This window comes from Rhincodon typus, chromosome 10, assembly GCF_021869965.1.
Source record: "Rhincodon typus isolate 14 chromosome 10, sRhiTyp1.1, whole genome shotgun sequence".
Lineage (NCBI taxonomy): Eukaryota > Metazoa > Chordata > Chondrichthyes > Orectolobiformes > Rhincodontidae > Rhincodon > Rhincodon typus.
Window position 1 is genome coordinate 18777983 of NC_063341.1, and position 19893 is coordinate 18797875.

Sequence of the window (19893 nt, forward strand, 5' to 3'; positions counted from 1 at the left end):
CAGGTTAGAGTGGGTGAGAGGAGCAGAGAAATTGAGACGGTTGATGTCACGTTGGCAGTTTTCAATGAAGAGTTCGAAGGCAGGTAAGAGGCCAGAGGAAGGGGTCCAAGTGGAGCGTGAATACTGGAGGTGGGTGAAGGGATCAGTGGAACAAGGCAGGGAGATCCTGCCCGAAGAAGGACAGTACGTTCAGCCTCAGAGAGGGGAAGGTCAGGAGGTATGGGATGAACACACGGCAAGGGCTGGGATTGGGAAGAGTGGTCTCAGGGGGACAGAAAGAGATGGAAAGGGACGGTGCTAAGAGACAGTCTGCAGGATGGATGTTGGAGTCCATAAGTTGCTGTAGCTTGCATGCCTTGATGCCCGAAAGAGAAAAAGTCTTTTGTCGAGACGAAGGATGAAGTGGAACTGGGGACTGGCACAGCTTTGAGAGAAGATGAGTCAACGTTGCCGCAGAATGGAGTCGAGTCTGCTCATATGCCGGTGCATGGCGCTGATCGTGGATCGCAGAATCCGGCAGGAACAGCAATCCAAGGAACGTTGTACGTCCTGTCAATATTTGTAATCCTGGGTAGATTTGAAAGACCAAGGGTGAAACTTCAGTTGAAGTCCATGTGATCTCTAGCATTTGTTGTTTTCATGTATGGAAATAGTCCTTGCCTGTCATTTAGGACAGAAAAGGACAGAAGGTACTGTTTTTGTTGATAAATTTTCTTTCCAGCTCACCACTTGTTATCTGCTGATTCATTCCCATGGGTCCAAGTACTCGGCAGGTCATCCCAGAGCTTTTATCTGACTGACTCATACAAACTGATTATGCGGCCCTCTGCACTACATAGGAGAGGTACATTAGAGAGGTAGCTGTCATTTTTGTTATTTGCAGGAAGTCTGTGCCCCAACCCCCACAGATAATGAGGATTTGGTGTATATAACACCAGGATAAAATTAAACTTAAAAATCCAAAGCTATGAAAACAGTTTGTGTAAAGGAAGTTGCTTGGAAACTTACAACATAGCTGTAAGTTTGTACAAGAAAATCACGTACAATCGTTGGCACTCCTTCACTGCTTGTAAGAAACTGACCCATATGGTCGGACATTGAAACCAAAATAATACCTGGAACTTTGATCAGACTCAAATATGACTTTGGTTTCAAATCAAGTTGACAGAATCTTGTTATTGGAGTAGAAACATTGACTCCTGCTAGCACAGTCTGATGAAGGATCAGGAAATTTTATTTGGAACGTTGATTTCTGAAGTGGATGGAATCATGTCTAGCTTTATGATGGGTGTATTTCTATTTTGTAAATGTTAAGGGAGGAATGGTTAGAATTTTAATTTAGATTTTGAGTTGTGTGAGTGGTAATGGGTTGTTTGGAGTTTGTTTACATGCACTTAAATGAGAATTTTTTTAAAAAAAAAACCCTTGAGGTAAATGTTTCAGGACTTTAGAAAACATTAAACAAGGGCTAAAAGAGACAAAAACAATTTAAATCAAGTTGTACTTCAGAAAGAGAGACAGAACCATCCAGAAGGTCAGTGAGTGTGCAGGTTGCTTTCAGAGGAAGAAGCAGGTCATTCAGGGAGAGAAAGCCTGTAAGAGCAGCAGTGCAATTTACAAGATTCCAAAACAGTCAGGTTAGAAGAGGGATCCTGATTAGCTTTAAGGTTAGTCACGTAAAAGCTCCAGAATCAGTAGGCTAAAGAGTCAGAGAGGAAGACATCCTGTAACACTGTTCAGCTTAATGAACCTATGTTAAGAAATAGGTGAATTATATTTGAAGAATTTTTAAAGATCCTAGGAAGAGATATTAACCAAAGAAATAGTTTTGAGTGATTGTAGAAATTTGCTGAGGAAAAAAACGATTACAGCCATGTCATTGATCAAGGAACTTTAAAGTTGAAAATGGGTGACCATTCAATGAAGTTTTGAGTATCTGTAAGGTTTTGTTGAGGGTAAAAGGATTGAATCTTATTTCTCATATTTGTAATAAGACTGTCTAAAATAGTTTTTATATATTGTGAAACAGTTGATTTTTTGCCTCTTTTGTGTGCTAAACTTTAGTGTTGTTTGTCAACAGTACATTGGCAGCCTCTTGTGAATATGTTTAGAGATTAATGGACCACTTTGCAGATGTATTTAAATGCAATATATAAAGCGTTATGGTAATATTTTACTATAAAATCAACGCTATGGTAGAGAAATTGGAAAAAAGAACTTAAGGCTTACAAACCATGTTTCATTCTGGGATCTGAAATAAAAACATAGTGCCAAGCCTACTGAATTTCCCTAGCAATTTTTGTTTTTATTTCAGATTTCCAGTAACTGCAGTAGTTTTCTTTTATTCACTCTGGGATCTAACTTGTCTACTGTTACCATCAGCTGGTATTGGACATGGCAATTTGTGGAATTATGGACATAAATTTATATTGAACTTGATCTTTATTTCCTTCATGCCATTATTCAATGTGGTGTTCAACTGTTGCATTTAGTGATTAAAATGCTGGCTTTGATTTATAGTAAAATATTACCATAATGCTTTATATATTTTATTTTAATAGATTTGAAAAGTGCTTCATTGGACTAATAACCTATGGAATGATAATTCTTTTCTATGTGGGATAAGAATGTTCCAGCAACATTGCATAAATGAGGGAAATAGGCACTTGATTTTGCGTATCTATATGTTTTATTGCGGGGGTGGGAGAGGGTGGAGAATATTATTTGAAGAAAGAATGCTGACACCATAAAGGATTTTAAATTTTGACATCCTTATTAAGAGACAGGAATGCTACCAACTTATTGACCATGTGACAGGCAGGGCACAGTTTTATATGTCTAATTTTCTACAACCATGGCCTGATCTCTCAAAGAGTGAAAGGAAAATTAAAGGAGGATTCTCATGCACGTTTCAGTTTCAGAAAACCAATATCGTTAATGCCCTTGGAGATGGATTATTTAATAATGAAACCCAACATGGTGCAGTGAAACACCACAAAATGATTATTTTATTAAACAATGGCTGGAGAAGATGTTCGTGGTGATACCAGTTCAGCTGTTGAACTCGAAGCTCTGTTAGTGAATATAAATTACATTACTTTTTCATAGGGTCATATTTGAATTTAGCCTTTGGAAATATTTGTGATATTCAAATTACTGCAAAACTTCTACAGTAATTTGAACGTGTTTACTAGGAAAATATCAATAACAGCCTTAAACTATTAGTCTTATGATTATTTGCCAATGGAGGTAGGTAACGGCAATCTGAAATAATGAAAGATTGTTACGGTCAAGGCAAGCAAATTTTGAGTCACAGTTTGGGTTGAACTTCAAATGGGCTTGCCATCATCATCTTTTAACGTTTTTCTCTTTTTCAATTATTGTGAAATGAAAATGTAGGATATGATGCAACAGTTTATTCCTTGGTTCCCTTCCTCACACACCCCACCCCACAACCCTTCTACAGTTGAGATCACAGAGAAAGATGTAATGTAATGTACACACTGTCATAGGCTGGTTGCACAGAATAGCCTGCTTGTGTTGCACGTTTTGTTAAGTTCCTCTATCAAAATCCGTGAAAGTGTGCCCGATCAATGTGGCAATTAAGTTAATTTCCACATCATTTGTTCCTTATTTCTCTTGCTGGTTCATGTGTTGAGTAACTGATTTGATTGAGAGTTTGTCATGCGTCAAAACATGTCACCTATTTGCTCATAAATAACAATCCTCATTAACCAGATCAAACAAAAAGAGAAATAATCTGTTAGAGGTTGGGAAAGTCTGGTTGTATATGTGACCTTAACTTTGAATGGACTTTTATGCCCAACTGGAGCAGTCGGTCTCCAGTTGGAAAGGAAAAGTATTGAGCTCTACAGGCTACCGATTTAATGAGACGAATGAAATGCATGTAGAGTGTGAGCTTCAATTACCACATTGCTAATTTAAAGGTAGTACATCATCCATCAGAAAGTCAGCATTTGAAGCAAATTAACTCTTTTGTCTTTAGCTCATTTGCAGTAGTCTATGTCTGGAATAGTTGGGTCTAGGGATAACAAGGTTCTCCTGACCATCCTCTCGTCTTGCATCCTCTTTTAAACTTGTGCTCACAAAAATCTGAGCTGCTTTAATCCTAATTTACAGATAATCCTCTTCGCTCAGCAGTCTGTCCTCACTGATTTACCATGGACCCTGGTCTGGAAATGCCTCTATTTCAAAATTCGCATCCTTATTTGGCAATCCCATGTGGTCACACCCCCTAGCTATCTCTGTCATCACTTACAGCATTATACCACTTCATGATATCTGTATTTCTCCAATTTGTGTCTCTCTTGCATCCTTGATTTTAATCATTCCTTCCTCGTTAACAGTTGTCTTTTGCTGCTAAGAGCATAAGCCCTGCAATTCCCTCCCTCAAAACTCTCTGCCTCCCCACTCAATTGAATATTCCTATTAAACATACCGCTTTTGACAAAATTTTTAATCAGCCTTTCCCCACATGTGGCTTGGTGACCCACTTTGTTTGAGAAATATGAAGCACCATGGGATATTTTATTCTGCAAAGATGTTTGGATTGCTGACAGTGGTGCAGTTTTGATCATAATCCTGTGCATTTCTACTGTGGCTGTTGATGACTGAAATATCCCAAACAATAAGCAGCTTGAATCGCTGCTCTAAATCTTATCAAAGTACTTTGGTCATGGATTTTTGCTGCAAACGAACTATTAACATTTACAATTGTAAAAACGTCATACTGACTAGCTGTGAAGCCTGGTCCTCTGATGCCAAGTTTGAAAACAGGATGCTTTGAGAAGAAATAATTTTGAGTAACATTTCAATGAATCAATTTAAAGAGTATGGGAATCAAATGTTCAAACCTACTAATACATCAAATCAAGCAATTAGTGGTTTCAATAAACAATTAACAGATTTAAAATCATGTGGTAAAATGTTCTAAATAAAAACCAAAAGATCTGCGAATGCTGTGAATCGGGAACAAAAACAAAGTTGCCGGGAAAGATCGGCATCTGTGAAGGAAAAAACAGAGTTAACGTTTCGGGTCCGGTGACCCTTCCTCAGTGTTTTGGTAAAATGTTCTCTCAAGTTAAAATTGTCATTAAATGAAAGACAAAATGTTCTGCAGTCTTCCTAAATAATTTGAGAATAAAAAATGCAAATAAAAGCTAGTGATAACCTAAGTGATAATAGAGACAAGAGCTTGTATTTTGTAAGCTTGTATTTATCTCTCTTTTTAATAACTTTCATAGATGTGGGCACCACTGGTTATGCCAGCATTTATTGCCCAGCCCTAATTGTCTTTGGAGGCTGGTAGTGTTTCTTCAACCCCTGTAGTACATGTGGTGCGGGGACAACTACAATGATGTGAGGAAGGAAGCTTCAGGATATTGACTCAGCAGCAGTGAAGGAATAGAGATATAGTTCCAAATCAGGATAGTGAATGGTTTGGTGGAGAACTTGCAGATAGTTGTGTATTTTGTAGATGATACACTCTGCTGCTACTGCCCATCAGTGATAAAGGGAGTGCATGGGGAAGGTGATGGATGGGTTGCTGATCAAGCAGGTTGTTTTGTCTAGGATGGTGTCAAACTTCTTGCATGCTATTGGAGCTGAACCAATCCAGACAAGCAGGGAGTATTCCTTGACACTTCTGACTTGTACCTTGTAGATGTGAACGGCTGCTGGGGAGTCAGGAGGTGAGTTACTGGCTGCAGAATTCCAAATCTCTGACCTGCTCTTGTAGCCACAGTATTTATATGGCTAGTTCAGTTCAATTTCTGGTCAATGGTAAACCCAAAGATGTTGGTAGTGGTGTTATCAATGGTAGTAATGCTAATGAATGTCGAGTGACAGTGGTTAGGGCAACTCTTATTTGTAATGGTTTTTGCTTGGCATGTGTCTGGGCTGAATGTTATTATCCACTCATCAGTCCAAGTGTGGATGTTGTCAACTCAAGTTGCTTCAGTGTCTGATGAATTGGTAATGATGTGGTACATTGTGCATCCCTCAGTGAAAATTCCCAGTCTAACCATGGGAGGTCATTTCAACTAAGATGGTTGGACCCAGATACTAAACAGATTAACTCCTGGAGAAACGTCCTGGAGCTGAAATGATTGGCCTCCAACAATCTCAACTACCTTTCTTTGTCCTAGATACGTTCTCAACCAGCAGAGAATTCTTTCCCTGATTTCTGTTGACTCCAGTTTTGCTGGGCATTCTTAATGTCAAGTCAGTCAAATACAGCCTTGGTGTTAAGGGCATTCACACACCTCTCAAGATCAGCTCTTTTTTCCATGTTTGAGCCAAATCTGCAATAACCTAAGGAGCTTTTGGCCTTTATTGCAAGGGGTTTGGGTTTTTAAAACAGGGAAGTCTTGTTAAAACTGTACAGGTTGTTAGTGAGGCTGTACTGGAAGTGTTAGGTTCCCCTTTGATCCCTGTATTTAAAAAAGGATATACACCTTTTTAAAATGGATTACATTTAAAAGAGATTCACTAGGATGTTTTCTGGAAATGAGGGGCAAACTGTGGGAGGAAACCAGAAGAAACCCACAGGGACACAGGGAGAAAGTGTAAGCTTCACACGGACAATCACCCAAGTGGAATAAAACCCAGGTCCCTGGCGTGTGAGGCAGCAGTGCTAACCACTGAGCTACTGTGCTGCCCTGGTACATATCTACAAAAAAAGTATATACATCCATCTACATTGACAAGAATGGCTAAACAGATTAGGCCTTTATTCATTAGCATTTAGAAGAATGAGAGATGATTTTTTTGTAACATATGTGATTTTGAGGGAGCTTGGCAGAGTAGATATTTAGAAGATGGCTCCACGGGTGGGGAATTTTGAACCAGGGGACATTTTTACAGCTTACAGAGGCATTTGTCTAGAACTGAGATACTAAGCATTTTTTTTTTCTCCCAGAGGGAAGTGAATGTCTGAATCTGTCTACCCCAGAGAGCTATAGAGGTTAGATTAGTGCAAGAGGAGGTAGGTAGATTTTTGAAGTATTGAAGAGTTGAGGGCTGTGAGGAGTTGGCATGAAAGAAGAGGGACAAATTTGTCATGATCCTATAGAATGGCAGAGAAGGCTTGTGGGACTGAATGGACTACTACTACTTATTGTGTTTTTGTGATCAATGTTCTTTGAAGACATGCAGGAAATGGTGTGTCCAACATATTACCATTCCTCCTCACTGCACTCAGTTGAATGGTATCACACAATGCATTGTTTGTACTGTGTAATCCTTTATCATTGAATGTAAAGTGAATTGCCAAAATTTTCCAATGGCTATGTTAATCTACCTGTTACTCCTCAAGGCAGCAGTTTACCGTTACCAGCAGCTCTATGTTTGGAAGAGAGATTGAGACAGTTCTTCAATCTCCACTGCTGTCACCCAACCAGACGAGTATGATGTGCAGTTGAAAACAGGAGAAAACTGCACAAGAACCTGATCAGTGAGCATGCTGACAGTTATTCAATCTCAAACCAGGACAAAGTGTAAGAGTTTGAGATTTCTGCATTAACACATGTTTATGGTCAGATAATATGTTGCTGTATCCAGCATATCACATAGTAATGAGCTAGCTTCCTGTGTTGAAGTAGGTGTCATAGCCAATCTGTATAGAATCAACCACCCATCACGTGGGGTGACAATTCGGATCCTAAAAATATGATGCCAGACAATCATAGAATCCCTACAGTATGAAAGCAGGCCATTTAGCCCATTAAGTCCACACCAACCCTCCAAAGAGCAGCCCACCCAGAATCCCTCCTCACCCCTACCCTATAACCCTGCATTTCCCATAGCCTACACATCCCTGGACATTGCAGGCAATTTAGCATGGTCAATTCACCTAACCTGCACATCTTTTGACTGTGGGAGGAAACCAGAGGAAACCAACACAGACACAGGGAGAAAGTATAAACTTCACACAGACAATCACCCAATGGGAATAAAACCCAGGTCCCTGGCACTGTGAGGCAGCAGTGCTAACCACTGAGCTACTGTGCTGCCCTGGTATATATCTGCAAAAAAAGTATATACATCCGTCTACGATGACAAACAACACACCTCCGAGTGAAGCTAAACTGGTAAATCATGACAACAGTATAAGGACGAGATGTGGTTCGGTCATATATTCGCCATGTCAAGATATCTGTCTCAACAAAAATCCAATTCTCTGTAGCATATGTTAAGCAGACCAACTTATGGAAAACCACCTAACACATCTGTATTCACAAAGAATTACATCATAAATCAAAATGCATCAATGTCACTTACAAGGCACAATATTTTGAAAAAGTTCATGCAGGGAAATTCATCTGAAGAAAAGTCACACTGGACTCGAAATACTAACTTTGTTTCCCTCTCCACAGATGCTGCCAGACCTGCCGTGTTTCTCCACAATTTTCTGTTTTTATTTCAGATTTCCAGAATCCTCTGCATTTTGCAGTTATTTGAGTATTAAGTGCAATTCAACATGTGTGCTGTAGCTTGGAACAATGGATAGTGATGGTACAGGGTCCAATTTCTTCCCGTTACATGGCTGACCAGGAATGTCCACCACTCTTACCACTGTTAACTGGATTCACATGTTGATATTCAAACTTTGTTGCTATGCAGTGATTGTACTTTCCTTTGTCACCATGTCCTAGAACTACTGGCATGGAAGCAGGGACATAATCCACTGCACTATAAGACCACGCACTTTGAATCCATAGTGGTTCTACTTCTTCCTAGTAAGTAAGACCTTTCCTTGAACTGAACAAATTCTAACAAATTCATTCAAGCTCTTACTCTCTGCTTAGAAGATAAAAGTTAGTTAGGAAGGATCTTGGTAGTTTGCACAGATGATTGTAACTCAACCGTCAGAGCTAATATTCAGTTGTTTGTTGTCAAGACACCTCCGTAGTATATGTCTCTGTGGATCAGTGAACAAGATGCACACAAAGATTGGCAGGAACAAAATAAGGTTAGAGGTTCATTATCTCAATGTTTGTAGTATTTTAAATAAGGTGAACTAGTAGCACAAACTGAGATAAATGCTTCAGATCTAATCATTGTCACAGAGACTTGGTTCCAAAATGACTAAAGTTGAGATATAAATACTCCAATGTGTTCAATGTTTTGAAAGACAGCATGGGAAAGGAGAAGGACTGACTCTGATCGTGACAGATCACATGAGAACAGTATTGAGAATTGATCATGCCTGAGTAGATCAGGAAGTAGATCAGTATAAGTGTAGATTCATAAAAAAACAAGTATCAGAAAACTTTGGGAGGAATTGTTTATAGGTCCCTAAACAGCAGTTAGTGTTGGGCAGAGCAGTAAATAAAAAATAATTTTGGAACTTTCATCAGAGACAATGTAATAATTGTGGGAGGCTTTAGTCTTTAAAGACATTTGACAAAACAAAGTGCCAAAGGCAGTCTGGAAGACCCAATTTTAACATTCTTTTTTGTTACCTTACTAGAATAATACTATGAAATCAACTAAGGTGATGATTGTTGGATTGCAATTGCATCTGTACATTCCCAGACTCAATGTTGATACATATATCCACCATGGATATCCGAACTTGGCTTTCATGGAAGTGTGGAGAACTGCATCTTTTGGGGAATTCCATCAGAATGGTATTAAGTCCAGCGAAGCCTCATTTTACAGCACCATTGACTGTAAAGCATGTTCAAAGGTGTTATTTAAAGGCTAAGGGGAATGTGTAAAGGAGGTTAGCCAAGTGGCATGATTGTGGGAGTGGCTGCCAGTTGTGCAGTTACCCGAGCATTAAACTGGATTTTAAGCTTTCAAGCATTTCCTGGATAGTGACCCAGGTAAGTACAGTGGAACCATCCAAAGTCTCCAGCTTTGCTCCAGGACATATATCTGCAGAGGTTCCTGCAGAGCAGGCAAATTGACCATCAGAAATATAACTGTCCAGCCAATTCACACTTAAGTGTGTGTGCCAGGATTTCCACAAGGTCCTGACTTGCATCATCAGTCATACATATAGTGTCTGGAAAATGTGCACTTTTTTTGGATCTAGTAATGCATAATGAGGCAGGGTTAATTAGTAACTCAGGGAAGATGACCCTCTGGAGGAAAAAACTGTCATTGTATAATTTAGCTCCATAATAAGTTTATGAGCAACCATATTCAAGTCTAAAATAAGAATCGTAAAGCTAATTATACATTTCTAATGGGAGGCCTTACCAAAATTAATTTGGTAAATTGACTGTAAGGTGTGGTACTAAATAAACAGCAAGCCTAGGAACATAGATCTTATGAGCAGGAGCAATTCATGTGACTCATTAAACATGAAATACCATTTAATCAGATCCTGGTTGATCTCATCGTGGCCTTGATTATGATTACTTGGTTATGATTGAATAGTGCTGAAAAAAAAACATTTTGTCAAAATATTTCATCTTGCACTCATCAGGGCAATTTGCAAAAATTCCAATAGAGGGGAAAACCGACATTTATACTGCATGAGAAAAGAATGCTGATTTGTTGACATGTGGACTTGAATTGGAGAATACAACCAGTAATAATTCCTGGCAATTAGCCACTAAGCTTTGTTTAAATTTAAAATAAGGCACACTGTTATTTTTCAGTGCATTACCCTCAGAAATTTTTTTTGGGTTGTCTTCCTGTCTGCAAAGGTCAAGGCCCTATGTAATAATATATGTCCACAGCACACAAGTGCACCAGTCTGCGAGCCCAACTTATAATACAAAACTGGTTGTCAGTATAATTATTTACACATTTGGAATTATCCAGCAAATAATATACAATTGCACAGTGACAACTAATGTTGGACACCGTTGTGGGTTTCACAAGCACAGACTGGTTGCCCATGATCAGTACTTTGTTTATTGTGAACAGCTCAAGGAAAATGTTTTATTTCATACAAACTGACAGTCTTTGGAATGTACGTTCTACAGAGCTAGCATCACACCAACACTGAGGTTCATATACCACATCACTGTAACCAGTTTTGAGCAGGTTTTCTACATGGACGATGAAGGGCTCCTTCACATTTGCGAAGACCATACAGGACCTGGATAACGATAGCAATGTATTTATTCTCCAGCTTCTCGCTTGGCATCTCTCGCCTATTTGCCAATGTATTACACAACGATGTCATAGACATTTACAGCACTACATCATGCTGACCTGAGCTCACCATCATTGTGTGAATCAGTATTCATTGAACTGATGAACCCAGCACAGAGACGTGATCCAGAGACCCAGATAATGTTCTGGGGACCTGGGTTTGAATCCCGCCATGGCAGTTGGTGGAATTTGAATTCAATAAATACCTGAAATTAAGGGTCTAATGATGATCATGAACCCATTGTCGATTGTCAGAAAAACCCATCTGGTTCAGTAATGTCCTTTAGGGAAGGAAACTGCCATCCTTATCTGGCCTGGCCTACATGTGACTCCAGACCCACAGCAATGTAGTTGACTCTTAATGCCCTCTGGGCAATTAGGAATGGGCAATAAATGCTGCCTTAGCCAGCGACGCTTTCATCCCATCAATGAATAAAAAAAAATCCAAAATTCAAGTTCAGTTTTAACCACATCATGTACATCTAAACAGGTGGTGTTGCTTTGTGATTCTCACTGGGCACAGCCCTAGGTTGTGTTTTGTCAGAAACAGGTCTTTAATGGAATGACAACAAGTCTTCTATTCTTTGCATGTTTTCAATATATAGATGATATGTTTAAATTTCCTCACCTGTCTTAAAGAGCTTCAATCTTTTAAATCTGTGCTTAAATTCATGTGGAACAGTCAAATGAGCTCTTTTTCCTCAATCTCCTGGTTGACAAATCAGCTGGGTGTTTCTCTACTACTGTCTTGCACAACCCTACCTCTACTGGTCAATAAACATGTACACATGTTAGACTTCCTACAGTTTCACATAAGAGACAAAAGAGACAAAAAATATGTTGTGAACAGCTCAAGGAAAATATTTTATTTCATACAAACTGACAGTCTTTGGAATGTACGTTCTACAGAGCTAGCATCACACCAACACCAACAATATAAGAGACAAAAAAAACTGCAGATGCTGCAATCCAAGGTATACAAACAGGAGGCTGGAAGAACACAGCAGGCCAGGCAGCAGCTGAAGGAAAGGAGCAGTCAACCTTTCAGGTATTACCTTTCTTCAGGACTGGATGTGGGGGCAGGGGGAGCTGCAGAGAAAGGTGGGGGGTGAAGAGGCAGAATGGTGGTGATAGGTGGACACTGGTGTTGGGTACGACCTGGTTGGTCGATGGGAGGGATAAATCCGGTTGGTGGCTGTAAGGGAGGGTCAGAAGGTGGAATGGATGGGGGGAGGTGGGGCTGGAAAGGGAACCGGGGAATGGGTGGGAAGGTTATTTGAAATTGGCGAATTCAGTGTTGAGTCCTTCTGGCTGTAGGGTGCCCAGGCGGAAGATAGGGTGTTGTTCTTCAAATGTGCATTCTGAGTCGCTGCGACACTGGAGGAGGCCGAGGACAGACGTGTCAGAGGGGGAGTGGGAGAGAGCAGGAAGGAGTGGGTTATTCTGAAATGGGCGGTGACGGGGAGGTTAGGTTGGCTGTTACGGGCCAGGTGGGGATGCTGGGCAAAATGGTCACGTAGTCTCCAAATGGTCTCACCGAGAGAAGACCACATCGGGAGCACTGGATACAATAGACTAAGTTGGGGAAGATGCAGTTGAAACTCTGCTTCACTTGGAAGGGCTGTTTAGGGCCCTGAGTGGAGGTGAGGGAGGAGGTGTGTGGGCAGGTATTGCATCTTTTACGGTTACAGGGGAAGGTACTGGGCAGGTTGGAGTGGTTGGTGGGGAGTGTGGCTCAAACTAAGGAGTAGTGAAGGGAATGGTCCTTGCAGAAGGCAGGGAGGGGTAGGGAGTGGAAAATGTTCCAGATGGTGGGATCTGATTGGAGTTGGTTGAAGTGTTTGAGGATGATACATTGAATGCTGAGGTTGATGGGTTGGAAAGTGAGGACAAGGGGGACCCTATCTTTATTATATTTGGAGGGGGGGATGTGGTTAAGAACTGTGGAGCGGGGAATGGAGGAAGCATGGTGGGTGACAGAGGAGGGGTAAAGAGCATTGTTTGAAAAACGCAGTCATCTGGGATGCTTGGGAATGGAACGTCTCCTCATCAGAACAGATGCGATGGAGACGGAGGAATTGGGAAAACAGGATGGAGTTTTTGTGCAGGATACAAGGTGGGAGGTGGTGTAGTCTAGGTAGCTATGGGAGTCTGTGGGTTTATAGTAAATGTCGATCAGTAAACTGTATCCAGAAATGGAAATGGAGAGGTCAAGAAAGGGGAAGGAGTTGTCTGAGATAGACTAAGTGAATTTGAATTTGGGGTGAAAGTTGTTAACAAATTCAATGAACTGCTCCAGTTCAGCTGGGTGTAGGATGCAGCACTGATGCAGTCATCGATGTAATGGCGGGAGAATTGGTGAAGAGTTGGAAATACCTCTATCAATCTGAGTCCATTTGCTAACCAATCAGCAGTCTGTCATAAAGTTTCTTGAAAATTGTCCTGTTGAGTACGAGATGAAAAACTTCAACAAAATGTGTCTGTCTTCAGCAATATGATTTTTTCAAAAAATCCTTCAATTTTGAGGATTCTACAATGAGAAAATTGCTACTTTGTTTTTGAATCATAAAAAGATAGAATCACAGAATCCTGCCAAGTGCAGAAAGAGGCCACATGCCCATTGTGTCTGCACTGATCCTCCCAAAGAGTATCTCACCCAGAACCAGCCTCCCTCCCTATTCCCATAACCTCACATTCCCCACAGCTAATCCACCTAGCCTGAACATCCCTGGACTCTACAGGGTAATTTACCATGACCAATTCACCGAACCTGCACATCTTTGGACTGTGGGAGGAGAAGTGATGCTCTAGTCATCAAAGAGTTAACAAAAGTGGTGCACTTGTGGATGAGGATGAGTCCTATTGAACTGTGTAACCCTCGGCATATGGCGACCTCTTTGGTTTCAAAAAGGACGTGTGCAGCCTTGCAAGAAATGTTTTTATTTTGGGCCAAATCTAACGGCAGTGAACCCAAAACCATCAGATCTTATGCTTTTAAATTCAAGCTATTTTGATGGATAGTGTTATGGCGATGTGTTATGCTGTGATATTGTTTTGCTTCTTATTGATCTCGAGAAGACTAATGTCCTTCATTTCCAATTTTAAGAACAAACTTTCAGCTCCATTTTGTGTTTTCGCATACCCATGTAAATGGGTCACCATTGTTGGTTATACTCAAAAGACGTGGAGTGCTGCCTTGCTTTTGTTGCTTTATTCTCCAGTACAGAAGGACACCTGTCCCTGCTTTATCTGATTTAAACATACAGAACATTAAACATGAAAGAGTTTATAATGAAGTCATTTATCTCCCACCTGCTCTGCTCCTAACCACAGAAAAGGGGCTGAAGCAGTCGGCCCCCATTTCATGGGCTGCAGACACCTGGCCCTATTCTACTACTCGATTTGAAAAGTATCTGCAATTACATCTTTCCTCTTCATCAATTTGCAACTATTCCCAACAAGTTATAACTTGAGATGAATAATTTTCAACAAAATACAAAAAAAATCGACTTCTGTAAATGCAATGTTCCATTGCAGCTGATAATCTAAACCTATAATTCATCTGAAATGCAATCTCTTTCAATTGAGGTCATCTATTAAGTATAAAAATGATCTGGAATCCAGCCTGTCTGTTTCCACACTGCTAATCTGACCATTTGTCTGATATTTTTATTCAAATTAATTTGCCTTTGCAGTACTTGAGATAATTTTGATCCAGGTCATTATGATTGTACCAGAGTAAAACATACAAATTGCCTAATGCATGTTTACCTGCTATATGTTGAGTTTGAATTTTTAATTTTTAAAAATTTCTGAAATGTAATCAGACAGACAGGTTACTGATTGAACAAAGCGAACCCTTAATTGTAATGAATTTTGGTTTCTAATTCAGTGATTCTCTTGCATTGTGATCATTGCTCTCCCATTCATTTATACCACCATCTGTAATTGCACAGGTTCCTTGCTAATCATTTGAAGTCGTTGCCAAAAAATTAGAATTAATATTCCATTAGTTATCTTTCAACTTAGCACTTCATGAGGTGCCGAAAATGAATTTACCCACAACATCCAGATATTCATTTGGAAGTAAGGATGACGTCAGCCTGAGAGTTGGGTGATTTCCTATCTGTGGCATTTTGATCTTTGTCGTCGCCTGATCTGAACTTTCTCAGAGTCAACACTCCTTAAAATTCAATGAGCAGAATCCTCCCAGCCACTGAATGATGTGAGCATGGGTGAGATCTCATAGGTAAGAACACTCTCGATGTCAAGAGCAAAGTCTATTTCTCAAATACGTTCTGAATGGCAAAATAAGAATCTCACAGGTGGGTGGCCACCTGTGCTCTGTGTCCACAGGCACTCGCCTTGCCAGCCTCATGGCACATCTCCAATCCACTTATGATGCATTTCTGCACTTCAATTCTAAACTTCTGAGCATGCCGGCACCAATCACTGCATTGTTGCTACCAGGGACCCCACCCCCCACAACAGCTGCTTCAAGGGTGGCACAGAGAGTCCAGGCCTACATGAAGGATCTCACAGGTAGTGGCCATCTCACCACCAGCCAAGTGATGCCTTGGTCCTTGTTGGAAAGTTCTAGCAATGAGGCATTCTGCCAAAAGACCTACTCAGAGAACAACCTGACAGAATCCACCCTTTCCTTTTCCCACCTGGTTTCGGGGATGCTATGTGCTGACCACTTTGTGATGGACATGTGCTCAAAGGTGTCTTACTTTGCAAATTTCTCCAAGAAGTTTAGGTGATATGGAATGGTCCAACTACCTGGAGTATTCCATGGCAATGAGGCCAGACTCATCCTTCGCAACACCAAGGACAGGTTGAACCTCAGTACGCAGTTAGACTTGATTTTTGCGTACCGAGGGTCTACCCACAATTTGATGCAGCTGCACACAAAGGTGGCCATCAGGGTGAGGGCAGCATTGATACGTTCTTCCCTCCGTTATCCAGAGTTGTGCGCATGATGTCCCTGCAGACATGGTCTGTCTTAGACCTCCAGACGAAGGGGAAGATGGCTCCGGTGACTGCAACCGCTCTGGTTCTGGGAATTGGCCAGACCTGCCTCACCTACAACAACTGAGAGTACTTCACACCTGATGACCAGGTTTTTACCCACGATGGAGCAGGAGCTGTGCTCCGAAAAGCCCAGTTTCTGCCTCACCTTGGCAATACACTTCTCCCAGTGTTTTGCACATGCCCCAGCCCCTCCGAATCATATTCGCAGCACCTTCAGGTAATCTCAAAGAACCTGGACTTGGCCTTTGCATTGATTCCATTTTGCCTATCCTTGGATTCTCACAGCATCTCTGCTTTGCCTTGTCTTTTTTGCTTTTGTGCCCTCAGCTAGAGTTTAATAGCTCATGATACTATTGTCTTGACTTACCTTGTGGTGCAAAAGCAAAGCCAGCTAGCTTCTCATGGTTGATAATATGAAGAGAAGGTGCTGGAGAAACCCAGCAGGCTGGCAGCATGTGTGGAGAGAAACAAAGTTAACATTTTAAATGTGATATGACTCTTCTTCAGAACTGAAAGGAACTGGAAAATGATGGTTGTTACACTGTTGTCAGAAAAATGGGAGAAGCAAGAGGAATAGATTATGAAGGTGCCCAGAACAAAAGGCAAAGGGAGTTCTGATGGGGGTAAAGGCGAGATAGAGATACAAAGTAGGTGTAAATGAAGGTGAGAAAATGCATCCACTCTGCTGAGAGGAAAGTCAACAGTAACAAACAAAATGCAACTAGGGGAGGGTGGGGCTTGGAATAGAAATGGAAGACAGTGACCATACTCTGAGGTTGTGGAACTCAATGTTGAATCTTAGAGCCTTTGTGAGGAACTGATATTATTGCTGGACGGTTAATCTAGAAACCGAGGTAATGTTCTGGGGACACAGGTTTGAATCCTGCCATGGTAGCTGATGGAATTTGAATTTGATTATAAAAAACTGGAATTAAGAATCTAAAGGTGACCGTGAATCAATTGTTGATTGTTGTAAAAACCCATCTGGTTCATTAATGTCCTTTCGGGAAGGAAACTGCAATCCTTACCTGGTCTGGCCTACATGTGACTACAGCAACGTGGTTGACTCTTAACTGCCCTCTGGGATGGGCATTAAATACTGGCTTAGCCAGTGATTCCCTTATCCCATGAATGAATAAAAAGCAGAAAATTAGGTCTTGTTCCTTGAGCTTTCTTTGAGCTTCATTGCAACGCTATAGCAGACCCAGCACAGAAATGTTAGTACGACAGAAAGGTGGTTTATTAAAATGTGAAGCAGTTTGAGGCAATTCCTATGTCAGAGCAGAGGCAAAGTGGTCATTCAATCTGCATGTGGTCTTGCCAATGTAAAGGACACCACATTGCGAGCTGCAACTGCAATCAACTCGATTGAAAAAAGTACAAACAAAATGTTGCTCCACCTGGGCTTTGGATAGTGTGGTGGGAGGAGATGAATGGACAAGTGCTGCACCTTTGACGATTGAAGGGAAAGCATGAGTCTGGAGTGAGGAAGGAAATGTTAGGAGTAATGGAGGAGTGGACCAAGCTGTCATGGAGTGAATGGTCCCTATGGAATGCTGACAATGGAGGGGAAGGGGAGTTGTGTTTGATTGTGCCCTTCTGCTGGAGGTGGCAGAGTTGTGGAGGATGACCCTTTGGATGCAAGCAACTCAACATTTAAAACCAGGAGACAATGGTGAATTGGAGGACATGGATTACTGCAGGATATTACTTCTTCATCAATGGTCACAATCACTCTGGCCTCAACAGGGGCACAGTGAAGCAAACGATTGGCATAACTGCACTATTGGACTGGATCTCAGGAGGTCCTGTTGAGAGGTGACTTGTAATTCAACAATATTGTATGAGAACATTTGGAAACTTGGCACTGATGGACTCATCAGGAAGAACCCAGAAGAAAGGAACATGGAGGTTTTTTGTTTACCAGACTGAACTAGTAACTCATTGCACCAACATGAACTGCATTGCCTTCCATAGTCATGAGAGTCATAAATACACACTGGAAATTCATGACACTGTGATGACACCGGGAGTGGATGGAGTCAGTATTATTTTACTGTCTGAGCATGCAGGTTCTACTTGTGAGTGACTTACCTTCTTAAGGAGCTTGAAGACTCATTTGCTTTTCTCTTGGACGTATCTTGATTATACCTTATCGAAGAAACAAAGTTCAAAAATATCTGAGAGAAATGTAACTTGCACCTTGTGTTTTGTGTTGCACCCTTCTGGACCGATTGCCTGCTTCCCTAACCTCATTTTGCCTGATCATCCACGACACTGCAGAGACTGTAAACTCCCTAGGATTCCCCAGCCCCATCCCTACAGCTTTCAACTCAAGTCCCCGATGGACCTGGCGTGGCCTGGTCTCTTCTCCGAGCCAAACTCCTGCTGCTTTGATAATCGCATCTTTTCACAATTTGCCTGGAGCTGGAAGTGGTTGCATGGCAGGGGACCAAGTTGTGAAGGCCTGGGCTTTGTGGCCATGGGACATGTGAAGGTTTGGTGGTACTTGCAGATGTCATTTTCCCTGTACACAGCCGTGCAGGTGCACAGTTTATAAGGAACACATTTGAAAAATAAAAACATAGGTCTTATTAAAGCTCTTAGCAGAAGTTGTGGGCTGAATCTTGCATTGCTCTTGGTTAAGTGCAAGTTGTTTGGAGATTTTTTGGAAGGGTTTCAACCATGAGGCCTTGTGAGATTTCTCCCCTTATCTCAGCAATCTCCCTCATTAACTACCTACTCAGCCCCTGTGACATCCTTCATGTCTGATTACACCTCCAATTTATCATACATCATTCCCAGAACAACTCACCATTCATGGGATATCGACATAAAGCCTGGCTTTTCCGATAGACCCACCATCCTTAAAAGGCCATGTGCACACGGACTGACTTTCTAAAGCTAGCCTGCTCCATCTTAGACAGATTTAGATCGCACTGTCGCTCTCCAATGGAGATCAAGGTTGGCAGCATGGTATAAAAGAAGTGCCCACTTCCCAGAGAATTGCGAGAGCCAGCCATGGCACCAGACTGTGGCAGCCCTGTCCGATATCATCACTTGGGCCAGTGTGATCTAATCGTTGCAGAGGAATGGCCAATAGTGTTCTAAGTAGGTAAATGGCCTTGTCTGCTCTGCCAATGTAAGTGCCACCATCTTCTCTCTTCTACCTCACACTCCCTCTCCCTCCCTGCGACTGCACATACCTCCCACCAAGGCAAATACTCTGCCACTCTCATCATTGCCTGAAACATCTTCCCTCAATCGTTCTCAAGACCCCCCAAACTCCGATCTAATGTGGCATGGCCTCTATGCTGCCTACTCACTCCCTGGGATACCTCACTACCTTTCAACAGCCTTCACCAGCACTAACAGCTATGCCAGCCTCTTTCACCTCACTCAATCCCTCGCTTTCACTCAATCCAGGAGCAGGCAGCCCACAATATAGCAGAAACAAGCTGGATGGAGGGGCACACAACATCAGGATCCTGGTGCTTCATGAGGAAATAATTCAGTGCCTACAGGAGAAGATCGGGACCACTCCTTCAGAAATACTGAGGTATCCATGTCCTGCCAACCAAGTAAGTCCCATTCTTCATTCTAGTGCTATTCTCACAGTAACCTTACTGACAGTCTCATTCATTGCACACCATTTCAAACCATTGGAACAAAGCCTTCTCTCTGTTTTTTCTTGTAGATATTACCAGCATCTTTAACACCTTT